At 43.0% G+C, this 14591-nt stretch overlaps 1 protein-coding gene across 1 annotated transcript in view; it reads right to left on the bottom strand.

Annotated features, from left to right (window-relative positions):
• Positions 1-14591, bottom strand: part of zmiz1a (zinc finger, MIZ-type containing 1a) — a 94115-nt gene that overhangs the window by 75235 nt on the left and 4289 nt on the right. The window contains exon 2 of the mRNA XM_077612686.1: positions 11190-11545. The gene's annotated coding sequence lies outside the window, so the exon portion shown is untranslated. The remainder of the gene's footprint in view (positions 1-11189; positions 11546-14591) is intronic.

Raw genomic sequence — 14591 nt, 5'->3', positions numbered from 1 at the left:
AGAGGCTTTTAGCCTCCGTAATGATTTACAAAGTGACACGCCAAACAGATTTACTGTGACAGCCTGAAAGAGAGCAGCGCCAGCGCCATTATGGATCACGTGACCGGATCTCTCGGCCCTTGATGACCATCCCCCCCACCCCACCCACCCCACCCCACCCCAACCCTAGCAGGCCCACCGTCCCGCCACGCTCTTGCGCAACCGGTCCGGCTAAACGGCAGAAAAGCCCTGGTAGCCCGTGAAAGTTTGTTAAAGCGACAACCGCCCGATAGCAGTCCGGTCAGGGAGAACTTGTAAATGGGGGTGGGATCGATTCCAACACTGTTATCTGAGGTTTCATGAGGCACGGGTGCTTGTCGGAGTTGGGGAACGGGGAAGGGAGTGTCGAACCGACCGCCGTTTGTACCTTCTCGTTAAAAATCGTCAAAACGTAGACGTGAAAGAGTGGTTAACAGGTCCGCCTCGCAGTTCTGAAATCGAGGGAGGACTCGAACCTTCCTATGTGGACTTTGCGTGTTCTCCCCATGTCTATGTGGGTTTTCTCCGGGTACTCCGGTTTCCTCCCACATCCCAAAAACATGCATGCACCTATTCAAAGGGTTTTAAAAAACAACAACAGTACCATAATATATGCTGTGATATCCAAAAAGTGCAACCGTGCTTTAAAACATGTGTCAAAGTGGTGGCCCGGGGGCCAAATCTGGCCCGCCGCATCATTTTGTGTGGCCCGGGAAAGTAAATGATGAGTGCCGATTTTCTGTTTTAGGATCAAATTAAAATGAAGAGTATCGATGTATATTAAATTTCCTGATTTTCCCCCCTTTTAAATCAATAATTGTCATTTTTTTAATCCATTTTTTCTGTGTTTTTAGTTCAAAAATCATTTTGTAAAATCTAAAAATATATTTTAAAAAAGCTAAAATAAACATTGTTTTAGATCTATAAAAAACGGAATATTCAGGGCTTTTAATCCAGTTCTTTTAATCCATTTATTAAAAAATGGTCCGGCCCACATGAAATCAAGTTGATGCGAACCAACCCGAGTCTGACACCCCTGCTTTAAAACATTAAGGTTAATTAAATTAAAAAAAAGTTAAATACTATAGAGTGCAGCATAAACATAAATGCAACAAAACTGAGGTAGAACCCGGTTTTTGTTTGGGTATTTAAACGTCACGTGTTAGTAAAGGTACGGCTGGATTGTAAATTGATCGCACACCGCTAGCTAAAACGATGTGCTCCTTCCTCTATGTTGACAAACACACCCACCAGGACTGGACAACAAACTAACACACACACACACACACACACACACACACACACACACACACACACACACACACACACACACACACACACCCACGAGTCAGACAGGGGGAAACGTGCGACACCCCGTTGTCTTTCAACAGTGTCAACACACACACGCCGTTCGGCTTCCGCTCAGCGCGCTCCGGGGCAACGGAGTGAAGGTCACGCAAGTGAAAAAGGAATGCGGCCAGGACGCGTCATAAACGCATGAGACGCAACTCCTGAATGCGGGTGAGACGATTGGACGTTTCCGCGGGAATTTTTCCCAGCGCAATTCGTCGAAATGTGGGTCGGAAACCATTTCATGCGGCCAGCCCGCACAAAATCTCGGTCAAGTCCAAATAATTCCAATTGGTTGCTTTTCAAAGAGGTTTCAGCTAGGTCGCGGGTGTCAAAGGTACGGCATGAGGCCCGGAAGTGGACCGCCAGGTGGTCAAAATGTTACAATACCCTATGACAATCTGATTTTTTTGTAAATCCTCAAAATATCATACCGCGCATCGACATCAGAGTTCAAACCCTCCCACGCGGCAATAAAAAAGACAGAAAAATCCGGGTAGCTAACGTCGTAGCGTCGCGACGGTGCCTCATGGATTCCCAGTGGCATTTGTGCGTGGTCACCCGATAGCCTTTCAAATCATAAAACACAGGCAGCCTTTTGTCGATAATGTTTGGCCGGATAATTGGCCAGGCGGCACGGACAATAATCAACGTTGTTTGAGGCCGATGGCCGGCGGCGTATCGCCGCTCTCTCTCCCCGGAGCGCACGTGATTAGCCCGTTCTCATTACGGACGTGACAAACGACGACTTCCGTCGCGGCTTTGGTTCGCCACGAGGACAGCGGCGCAGATGTGGAAACCCTTTTTAAAATCTCGGATCATACATTTGTTCTTTTGTTTTGCAACCCTAAAAACCACGTCCTAACCCTAACGTAGCATACGATGACTGGATTTTACAGGCAAAATGCTGTCTTGACTCCGCCCACGCCAGAAAATAATCACTCAGGATATTCTTTCCAAAACATCTTCCTGATTTTCTGCCTAAATATGCGATTTTTACTTTGTTCCCCCCTTCTCCATGCATATTCATCTGATAATGCAACTTATAGTCCGCAAAATACATGCGTGCATATGCAACTTATAGTCCGCAAAGTACATGCGTGCATGTGCGACTTATAGTCCGCAAAATACATGCGTGCATATGCGACTTATAGTCCGCAAAATACATGCGTGCATATGCGACTTATAGTCCGCAAAATACATGCGACTTATAGTCCGCAAAATACATGCGTGCATATGCGACTTATAGTCCGCAAAATACATGTGTGCATATGCGACTTATAGTCCGCAAAATACATGTGTGCATATGCGACTTATAGTCCGCAAAATACATGGGTGCATATGCGACTTATAGTCCGCAAAATACTGCGTGCATATGAGACTTATATTCAACAAAATACATATGTGCATATGCGACTTATAGTCCGCAAAATACGTGCGTGCATATGCGACTTATAGTCCGCAAAATACGTGCGTGCATGTGCGACTTATAGTCCGCAAAATACATGCGTGCATGTGCGACTTATAGTCCGCAAAATACGTGCGTGCATGTGTGACTTATAGTCCGCAAAATACATGTGCGCACATGCGACTTATAGTCCGCAAAATACGTGCGTGCATATGCGACTTATAGTCCGCAAAATACATGCGTGCATATGCGACTTATAGTCCGCAAAATACATGCGTGCATATGCGACTTAGTGCGCAAAATACATGCGTACATGTGCGACTTATAGTCCGTAAAATACGTGCGTGCATGTGCAACTTAGTCCGCAAAATACGTGCGTGCATATGGTAACTATTGCGGCAGCCTAAAAAATAATAATAATAATAATAATAATAAAGGACTTTGAAATGTGTGGCCGCTTGACTGGCGTCGCTATCCATTTCTGGGCAGAGCGTCTTTTTTTCTGTCCGTATTTGACAATACGCCGCCGCCTTCGTTTATCTGAGGCGCCCAGACGGCAAAATGAAAGAGTCGTCGGGAAAAGCGCTTTGGCTCCGGCGCCGGTGTCAAAACTGAGGCGAGGGAGGGCACGGAGCGGGCAAACGCAAATGCGCGCCGTGCATTTTTCTGTCACCACTTCGACATCTCAAAGATGCGGTGAACATGGCCGCCACTCTAAAAGACAAGCTCAATGACAAATATATTCAGGAAAAATGCCATTTGGACAGAGTGGCTTACACCAGGCTGTGGCGCTCTATTAACGCATAAACACGACGAATGGGAGGGGCCTTCTTAATGCGTCGATGCAAGAGGAATAGAATTGAAATTAAAATACTATTGCTTTATGGTGGTCGTACCAAATGCCTTCCACGTACAGTGGACAGTTAGAAAATGGCGTATTACATTGGAAAGATTCAGGCCAGGCTGTTAATTCATCACTAGGGTAACCCTACTAATATCACATCATATTAGCTGGAATAACTCCGATCCTGATGGAATAAATGCTCTATCCTTAAAGTAAATCTACGTCACAGGTGTCAAAGTGGCGGCCCGGGGGCTAAATCTGTCCCGCCGCATCATGTTGTGCGGCCCGGGAAAGTAAATGATGAGTGCCAACTTTCTGTTTCAGGATGAAATTAAAATGAAGAGTATAGATGTATATTACATTTCCTGATTTTCCCTCTTTTAAATCAATCATTGTGATTTTTTAATCTTTTTTTTCTGTTTTTAGTTCAAAAATCATTTTGTAAAATGTAAAAATATATTTTTAAAAAAGCTCAAATGAACATTGTTTTAGATCTATAAAAATTGGAATATTCAGGGATTTTAATCCAGTTCTTTTAATCCATTTATAAAATAAATAAATCTAAATATTATATCTAAAATGGTCCGGCCCACGTGAAATCAAGTTAAACGTTAAAGCGGCCAGCGAACCAACCCGAGTCTGACAGCCTTAATCTAAGCAATCAATCAAATTCCAATCTTTTCATCCATTGGTCCTATTTATTATGCATCATTTGTAGTCAATGTGAAGGTTTTGCAAAAATAATAATAATAATAAACAGAATGGCTAGTCACGCAAGGGTGTCAAATCCAGGTTGGTTCGCGAGCCGCATTAACGTCAACTCGCTTTCATGTGGGCCGGACGATTTTAGATATAATATTTAGATATTTTAAAAAGTCGGATTAAAAGAACTGGATCAAAAGCCCTACATTTTCATTTTTTTATCGATCTAAAACTGTTGATTTGAGATTTTCTTAGTAAAGGAAAACGTTTGTTCTTCATTTCAAAAGGGAAAAAAAAATATTTTTAGTTATGTCCAATATTAAAGTGGAGAACAGATAATATTTTTATTTTTAGATTTTAACAAATGCTTTTTGACCTAAAAACACCAAAAGAAAAAAATGATTAAAAAAATTGCAATTATTGATTTAAAAAGGAATATATATCATACATCTATACTCTTCATTTGAATTTGATCCTAAAACAGAAAGTCGGCACTCGTGATTTACTGCCACGGGCCGCACAAATTGATGCGGTGGGCCAGATGTGGCCCACGGGCCGCCACTTTGACACCTGTGGGCTAGTGCATCTGTGCCAACAAACACTTCCATTCATCTTTTTTTAAACAAAAAAATGGCATCATTTTATTCCATGTCCTTTACTTAACAGCATTCAGCCGTTTTTTTTACACTTGTGGGATCGTCATCCGAGTTAAATTATGATTATAAAACTTCCACACATACTGGAACTGACTTTTCCAGTTGAAGTGGTTTTTTTTTTGAATGGGGGATTTCCAAATGGAGGACAAACAAAATGCGCCATTCAAGTCCAGTTCTTTTCAATGGCCCTTGTCGGAATTAGCGTCACCGTTCGGATAATGGAGGCGCGTCCACAATCCATCATTCACACTCGCATTAACTCAATTAAAGCTCTTCAGTGTAGCCAACCACGGTTATATATATTTTTAATATGCTCGGAACCCGACGTACTGAGAAAAAAAACAGTCAAATCTAAAAAAAAAAAAATTAAAAAAGCCACATTTCCAAATGATGAAGCGTACGTGCGCTAAACTAGCACCCAAAAAAATGAAAGGACAGTCAGGGTGAGTCACTGAATAAAAATGTTATGATGAAGCCATAAAGCAGAGCATCTATAAGCCTTCAAAAACTTCCCAAACGGCCAATTTAACATCGTTCCACTTTTTAAATAGAAAAGTGACAGCAGTAGAGCTTGCTTTACAGCACAGGTGTCAAAGTGGCGGCCCGGGGGCCAAATCTGGCCCGCCGCATCATTTTGTGCGGCCCGGGAAAGTAAATGATGAGTGCCGACTTTCTGTTTTAGGATCAAATTCAAATGAAGATTAGAGATGTATATTAAATTTCCAGATTTTTCCCCTTTTAAATCAATCATTGTCATTTTTTAACCCTTTTTTCTGTTTTTTTAGTTCAAAAATCATTTTGTAAAATCTAAAAATATATTTTAAAAAAGCTCAAATAAACATTGTTTTAGATCTATAATAAACGGAATATTCAGGGCTTTTATAAATCAATTGAATGATGCCATACAGTGCTACCGCATCATTTATGATGAAAAAAAGAAAACTGCAATCGTCATTAGATGGCTTCTTTCGGCCACTTTCTAGTAAATCTCTCTCTCTAATGTATGTATACAGTACTGTGTGTATTCTCTCCATTTTATTAAATGTTTTTTTCAGTACAAACCAGTGTGTGTTACTTATACAAGCCTTAAACATACAAATGCACGTATATAAACCTTCAATATACTTATATAGGCCTTAAACATACATTATAATACAAAATATAGCACTGAACAACTTACGAACAAATTCAACTTATGAACAATCGCTCGGAACATAACTCGTTCGTAAGTAGGGGAGCGTCTGTATGTTCGGGACTCAGCTCTCCCACCATTGATTTTCATATTTTACCTCACAGGTTAGTGGAGAGCCACATGCACCCATGGAAAGAGCCACATATGGCTCCCAAGCCATAGGTTCCCTACCCCTGCTTTACGCTTTGTCCCGCAAAGACTTATCCTACACTTTAAAGCAGTTTAACTCTAGACACCATGACTAGAATTACAACCAAAAAATGCTTTTGACACCGAAGGCGCAAACTGGATTCACGCCAGAAAACGGCTCATTCAATTCCGACTCTCCAAAGTCTTGAAAAAGTTCCGAGGCGACATACTTTACGAGAAAAGACGCTGACGACTAGAAGTGAAAAGCAGGCACGGGCTGCCTGGCACATGAGTGGGAGGGGCTTGAAAAGGAAAAAAACAAAGTGACAGCGGCGTGACGCCAACCACGAAGAATCCGTGTCAAGTATTTCCCAGCAATGCTACGCCAGCCACGTTGTCAGGTTGTCAAAATATTGATTCGCTTTTTTTTTCGGCTGGGTCTTAAACAATTAAATCGGACGGACAGACACGCTCACATGCGACGACACGCAGCGATCCACGTTCTAAATTCCTGAGTAACGTCGAGCTCATTTCAAACAAGTTCTTTACACTGCTCCTTTTCCCCGAACGTAGCAAAGATGCTAGCTACTTGACAAAAACAAAGTGGTACCTCTACTTACATAATTCATTGGTTTTGCAACTTGGGGAAACATACAGACGCTCCCCTACTTACGAACGAGTTAGGTTCCGAGCGATTGTTCATAAGTTGAATTTGTTTGTAAGTTGATTCAGTGCTATATTTTGTATTATCATTTATGTTTAAGGCCTATATAAGTATAGTGAAGGTTTATATGGGTGCATTTGTATGTTTAAGGCTTGTATAAGTAACGCACATTGGTTTGTACTGAAAAAAACATTTAATAAAATGGAGAGAATACATACAGTACTGTATACATACATTAGAGAGAGAGAGAGATTTACTAGAAACTGGCTGAAAGAAGCTATCTAATGACGATTGCAGTTTTCTTTTTTTTTTCATCATTAATGATGCGCTAGCACTGTATGGCATCATTCAATTGATTTGCAAACTTTGTGCAACGTTCAATATTTGGGTCCTGCTGCTCCATCTTTCTGTTTATAAATGGTACTGACGGTCGAACGATTCAAGTTGTATTCACGTGAAACGCTCACCACTTTCTCACGCGCATCAAGCTTCGTTATTATTGCCACTCGTTTCAAATGAAATGGTTTGCCTCTTCCTTGCAACTCCCTCAATAGAAGCCTTTCGCTTTTTACCAACCATATTGAATAATGGATGCACGAGATATTTAATGATACAAATGAAAAAGGTTCTTTGCGCACTGGAGATACGTCACGCACTTACGCAACTTACGCACTGCAACGACAAAATCGAACTTACGAACATTTTTCGACATAAACGCAATTTGCAGACATGTTCGTATGTACCGTTGTTCGTAAGTCGTATGTTCGTAAGTAAGGGAGCGTCTGTATTTTACATTCTATTAGCATCATCCGTACTACTATCTTTAGCACTACCCCCGTAATACCTCTATACAATATAAAAGTATACCAATTTTGTATGAAAAATGTATACATGTGATGAATAAATAACTATTCCAATGACTTATTAAGCCAGGGGTAGGGAACCTATGGCTCAGGAGCCATATGTGGCTCTTTCCATGGGTGCATATGGCTCTCCACTTACCTGTGAAGTAAAATATGGAAATCACTGGTGATAGAGTTGAGTCCTGAACGCACTAATAGGGCGACACTGTGGTGTTGACAGTAGCTCTACCACCACTTTAATCATAATTTGGTGTTTCATTACTCTTCTGCATGCATGATGTCATTGATAATAATTGATTAGAAACAGTATAACAATGTTGCCAAAAGAATTCAGACTTTTTGTACTTTAAAAGTGGTGAAATGACCAAAAATACACACATTTTCATGTATTTTTACTTTTCAATTCTGAGAATGGCTCTCAAGCAATAAAATTAGAAAATATGATTTTTTTTATGGCTCTCTCTGTCAAAAAGGTTCCCGACCCCTGTATTAAGCCATTAAAATGAATATGAAATGCAAAAACATTTTCCAATGGGGTAGAATTGCGAGTGGCAGCTTAGTAAACATACATAAACAAACGGAAAGATACATTCAGATGACGTTAGGCAAACTTAGAAACGAACTACATTTGAAAACAAACAAATTAGGAACTCAACGCCGGCAGCCATGTTAATGGAAAAAAGATCAAAAAGTACTAAAAGTACTAAAATTAAAGTACTAAAAGTACTCAGAGAAAACCCAAGCAAGCCTGATAAAGATCCAGATCTGGGATCAAACCCTCGATCCCAGAACAGTGAGGCCGCCGCACTAGCCGCACTAACCACTCATCCACTGCGCCACCCAGTCACATCTTATAATATTCATTATTTTGACTGGTCTAAAAACATGAGCCTCAACAAAACACTTCTGGAGAAAAACGGGTCAAAAACCCAGTACCGGGACATCCCTAGCTTGGTTTCTATTTACACCATGGCTAAAAATAGTGCACAGCACCCCAGTCTGGAGCAAAGGGGGTCCTAGGAAGACCCCCAAAAACGTGATCCTTTTGCCTGCTGACTAAATCAGACAGACACTCTCATACCTGTCAACCTCTGCCGATAACTGCCCTTATAAATGATTATGATTCAATCCCTTACAAACCCCCAAAAAACCTTACAAACACCGTACGTCTCGTACGGTGTTTGTAAGGTTTTTGGGGGGTTTGTAAGGGGAATCATAATCATTTATAAGGGCAGTTATTGGCAGAGGTTGACAGGTATGCACTCTTCACAGCCTGGCTGCTCGTGAGCTAGCCGGCTAACGGGCTAGCTGTAGAGAGGCCCCGGGAGGGACAACAGAAGGAAAACAAGCGCACACATAAACAGCAGCGATTCCAACTTTCAAACACTTGCAACACTTGCAGCCGTCTTTCATTTCCTTGCCCTTTTCCCTCCGCCATTTATCAGGTAAGCCGCCCAGAGCCATGGAGCGGCCTCCATCGCGACCCGACGCCGCTCGGCTTGTAAATTAACGGACGAAAACAAACGGGCAGAAAAGGCGCTCGTTAATGCGCCGCAGCTGACAAGTGTTGCCGCCGAAATGAATTCATTACATCATCAATTACCAGCACCGGAGGGTCCGATAACCCCCCCCCCCACCCCGCTCTGTTTACACTCTCCGAGACGCCGGGATTGGACGCCCGCAATCCGGCGCAACGCTACCGCAACCAAACCTGAAAAGATTTGCACGTGCTTTGCTTGGCTTTGACGCGCTGCCAGAAAAGCTACTTTGGCAGGAAGGTCGGCGCTAATCGCACGGCCGAGGCCGTTTCTGACCCCGTTTGGACGTCCCGGAAAAGGAATGAATGGTCCCCTACCCCCCTCCTCTCCGCTTCCCGATTGGGCTCGCGTCCAGACGGAGGAATTTCATTTGGAGGGTCCCGGCAGGGGGACTTTTGCGGCTTTTAACTGGGCTATTCGGTCTGGAAGAGTTTCTGGATGACATGTTTTGGAAAGTATTATCCTCACACTTTCATCATTTCTAACGCTGCCAAGGAGATGACGTTTTCATCGTCCCTTGTTTTTTGGAAAAACAAACAAACTCGAGGACTTTTTTATAAACCTGGCGGGGCCATCGGAATGAAACCCCTCAAGTTTGGTGCAATTTTGCAAGAAAGCCATCAAAACACAAGCACAAAATTCTAATAACAAGCAGCAACATGCACTTTTTCGACCACAAATACATTCAACGCAGATTTCGGTGAACTTTTGCAAGTCCGAAGACCAGGCGACGATGCGACGATTTCAAAAGAAAAGCAGCAGCTTGATATTTTTCACAAAAATGCATTGCAAAAATGGGATTTCTCATTTCATCTGAAGTGCACTTATATTTCTGTTGCCTTCAGGACTCAAAAAAAAGTGTCAAGTGGTTCATTAGGACCAACAACAGCTTTACAATGATTGTGTTTTGGAATAATACAGCATAAATGACCCCAAAATATTCAAGGGATCGCTTTCATTCTGAGTAGGAAGTGCCACAAATCCACAAACAACAACACATCATCAAGTCCCTGCAAGTATTCTACTTTGAAAGGTGTTTAATCTACTTTCCAAAACCCCAAACCGAGAAGAGTTGTAAATCTAATCCTTGTAGCCTTGGCGTTATTTAACGTGCAAATCTATTCGACGCGATGCTTGATTGGGAAGCACGAGGCATTATAATAAAAAAAAGTCCAAACCGCAAATAAATAAACAACAACCCAAAGCATACTTTGTGGTTAGCAGTAGTATCTACGCTGCTTAATTAGCTGGGATGATCCAGCCTTGGCGGAGGTCCCACTCAAGGTGCAGCCAATCGCTCAAGGTGACTAATGACACGGAATTACATTATGATCACAACGATTACTATTTATTCTTATTGTGCCAAAAAAGCGACCTTAATAATGGCATGACAGTGGCGTGAAATATTATCGCCATCGCCGTCCAACAGTTTACCGGTCGACGGGGGCGAGCCAAGCCGAGCTCGGTGCTCCGAGGCGCCGCAAAGTGGCAGCCGAGCAGCCGGCGTCCACGCCGCCGCACGCCAAGCGGACGTCCAACCGACGTCTGCCCGAACGTGACAGCGTGAGGCGACGAGGAGCCGCGCCTCCCTTCCTCCTCCTCCCCCTCGCTTAGCTTCGTTTGGCTTCTTCCCCTTCCCGAAAGAAGAAGAAGAAGCCCCGCCGGCGAGCGAGACACCCGCAGCTCGCTCGCTTGCTCGACCGACCGACCGGCATCTGACACGGCTTCACCCGCTTAAAGGTTCCGGGGAGGTCAGCCTATTGTTAGCGGACACTACCCGCTGCAAAAGCGCGTTCCGATCGCCAGATTAAGACGCAAAACTTACTTGCAGCAGCGAGCGAGGAGTCCTCCTCCGCGACGTTGGAATAAAAAATGTCAACAACAAGAAGAAAAAATAAGAAAAAAAGCTCCGCGTGTGTGTCCTTTTTTTCCTTGCTTTCCTCGAGCTGCTCCCAACGAGCTCGCGGGGCGACTGAGTGGCTGAATCAACTACCGTGGAGCACGGCAAGTTGAAGTGTCACATTACACGGGGTTATTCAGTTACCACCGTTGAGAAGACCGTGTTCGGCGGTGAGGAGGAAAATGTGAGCCGGATTTCCCTCTACCACGCTGCCGCCAGGGGGAGTCGATCTGCCCGTCTGTCTGCTATCCTTTGGAAGGAAACTTGAAATCTCATTATACCTGTATAATGACAATTAAAGCATTCATTTCAATCAATTCTATTCAGCATGCAAACTCCACACAGTGAGGACCGACCTGGGATCGAACCCACGAACCCAGAACTGTGAGGCCGACACACTAACCACTTGTACACCATGCCACCTTGTTACCATATAAAAAATATGCATCGGGACTCATAATTGTCTGTTATGTCATCATTATTCTTATTATCCATCTATTTTGACAACTCTGCTATCATGACTGGGATAGTCTCCAGCACCCTTGCCCCTAAAACCAACAGAAAGTGACCAATGAGCAGGAAGCAGCCAAAAAGAGACTCCAAAACCAGGAGGAAATTTACAGGAAGGTACCTGAAGGTACCCTAAAATGCCAAGGAAGTATCGGAAAATGAACTCATAGCCCGCCATTGACCTTTTGGGCCCAAAAATAAAGTAGTCCGGCCAGTTCCGGCCCGCCAATACGACCACGTTTGACAGCCTCGCGCTAACCACTCTTCCACCGTGCCGCCTCCATCAAAATGTGCATCCCGTAAGCAGAATCTGGATTTTTATTCATGAGATGGTGACAATTATATAATGGATGCAGCTGTAAGGGAAAGAATGGTGTCGAAATGTGACAGAAGAGCGATTCCAGCGTCGCTCCGTGTTTTCCGGGCGGCCGCTCTCACGGTGGAAACCTCGGAATAACAAAGACGTGTTTGAGTGCAGCGGCAGGCTGGGCCGAGCGCTGACGTCAAGGAACAATGTTCTCTCCTCGCGATGCACACGCACACGGCACACGCACGACGCACGCACGCTACCCACGCACAGCAGCTTGTCCCCCCCTCCCCTCTCTCTCCCCTCTCTTCCGCGTCTGGAAAGGCTGCAAGTGGCCAGAGGGAGGGAATGTCCCACTCTTCATGCGGAGCCTGAACACACCATCACTTCGTAGCACTTGCCTTGCGCACTTCACGGAACACATAAAAAGGTGGGATATTACTACAACACCTGTCAACTTGCAGGGAATTTTGTCCAGGGATTTTCTATCGTTTTAGGTGTACCTCGAGCAGTCAAATTAAGAATTACGGCAAAACACAAGTTAATAAAACAAAAAAACGAATCGCGTAGAGAATAAAAAATGTCTACTTTGACAAAGAAACCTTTTATAAAAAAATAAATTATATATATATATATATATATATATATATATATATATATATATATATATATATATATATATATATATATATATATATATATATATATATATATATTAAAAATTATATATATAATTATTTTTTTATAAAAGGTTTCTTAGGGTTATATATATGAATAATTATATAGATAAAAATAATTACTTCATTTGAACAAGAAGATACTGCTTCACTTCCATAATATAATTATTTATTTATATATATATATATATATATATATATATATATATATATATATATATATATATATATATAAATAATTATTTATATATATGATAATTTTTTTATAAAAGGTTTCTTTGTCAAAGTAGACGTTTTTTATTCTCTACCCGATTCGTTTTTTTTGTTTATAAAAGAAACCTTTTATAAAAAAAGAATTATATATATAATTATTTATATATATATATATATATATATATATATATATATATATATATATATATATATATATATATATATATATATATATATATATATACAAATAATTACTTCATCTGAACAAGAAGATACTGCTTCACTTCCTTTTGTGTCAACATTTGTAAAAGGAGGGGGCACGGGCCAGCAGGCCAATCGTAGGCCTTCGCAGGTGAATTCCTCCGCCTCCTCCCTGCGGTCACTCTGGCCTCATCAACAAATCTTGGGCTGGGATACTCCAATGTCCGAGGGGGGGGGGGAGGTATAGTGGCTTCTGGTATTCCTTCCTGCCTTAAGCGTGGCGTATCGCCATTGAAAAAAAAAACGGCCATTTCTCAAGGACGAGCCGAGCCCTTGGAGGGGGCAGCTCTAATGGGGACAAACGCGGCCGCTGACATCACCGCCGTCCAGCAGTGAGTCATTTTTATTTGGCGGGATGGCCAGCGAGCGAGCGAGCGCTCAATGTCGCCGTGCCCCGACGGCGAACTCCCTCCCCGTCCCACCGTTATTTTTCAACCTGGGAAGGACTCGTCAAGGAGACCGACGTCTTTGTTTTGTCGGCGCGGCCGTGCACGCGCCACCGTAAAGGCATTGTTTCATTTTCTGAACCGATTATCCCCACAAGGGTTGCGGGGGGTGCCGGAGCCTATCCCAGCTAACTACAGCCAGCCAATCGCAGGGCGCGAAGAGACAAAGGACAACCAATCATAGCTAGGGTTAGGCAATTTAGCATCCAATTAGCCTAGCCAGCATGTTTTTTGGGATGTGGGAGGAAACGGGAGTACCTGCGGAAAATCCACACAAGCCTGGGCAGAACACGCAAACTCCGCACATGGAGGACCAACCTGGAATCGAACCTTCGACCCCAGAATTGTGAGGCCGACGCGCTAACCACTTATCCACCGGGCCACTAAAGGCGTTTAATTCAATATCTCAAATCGGACAGTCTTGTCGACTAATCGGAAGCTGGCACATTCGAACGGCCACGCCCCCTCCGGTGGGGGGTCAAAATCTTGAGCTGTCCGTCATTTGTCATTTGGGTTGAATTATAATCATTCTACGACGGCGGCAAAAATAATGCGTCCAGATGGCTGACAACAAGACGGACGGATTAAAAAGCGGCCTGACTCCGGCGCCTCCGCGGACAATTTCTGGCCAGCTCTATTTCAAAAGGGCAGAGGGAATGAAACACGGGAGAACAAAGGGACTTAGTTAGCTCGACGTGTGCCACCAGGTTAATTGATATTGCATTGTCTTGATCCAATTAGCATTAGCATGGACTTGATCCAATTAGCATATGAAAACTTTTGACAATTGTATTCTTCACCTTCTCATCTAAGGGTGCGTTTTCGTCTTCTAAATGTGGAAAAGACACGGGTGAGCATTTTCGAGCCCAAAAGGGAAAGGTCAAAGGTCAGCGGCACACCTACAACATCTTGT

The sequence above is a fragment of the Stigmatopora argus genome, chromosome 11, assembly GCF_051989625.1.
Source record: "Stigmatopora argus isolate UIUO_Sarg chromosome 11, RoL_Sarg_1.0, whole genome shotgun sequence".
NCBI classification, from domain to species: Eukaryota; Metazoa; Chordata; class Actinopteri; order Syngnathiformes; family Syngnathidae; genus Stigmatopora; species Stigmatopora argus.
This window is presented reverse-complemented; position numbering and strand designations above follow the sequence as displayed.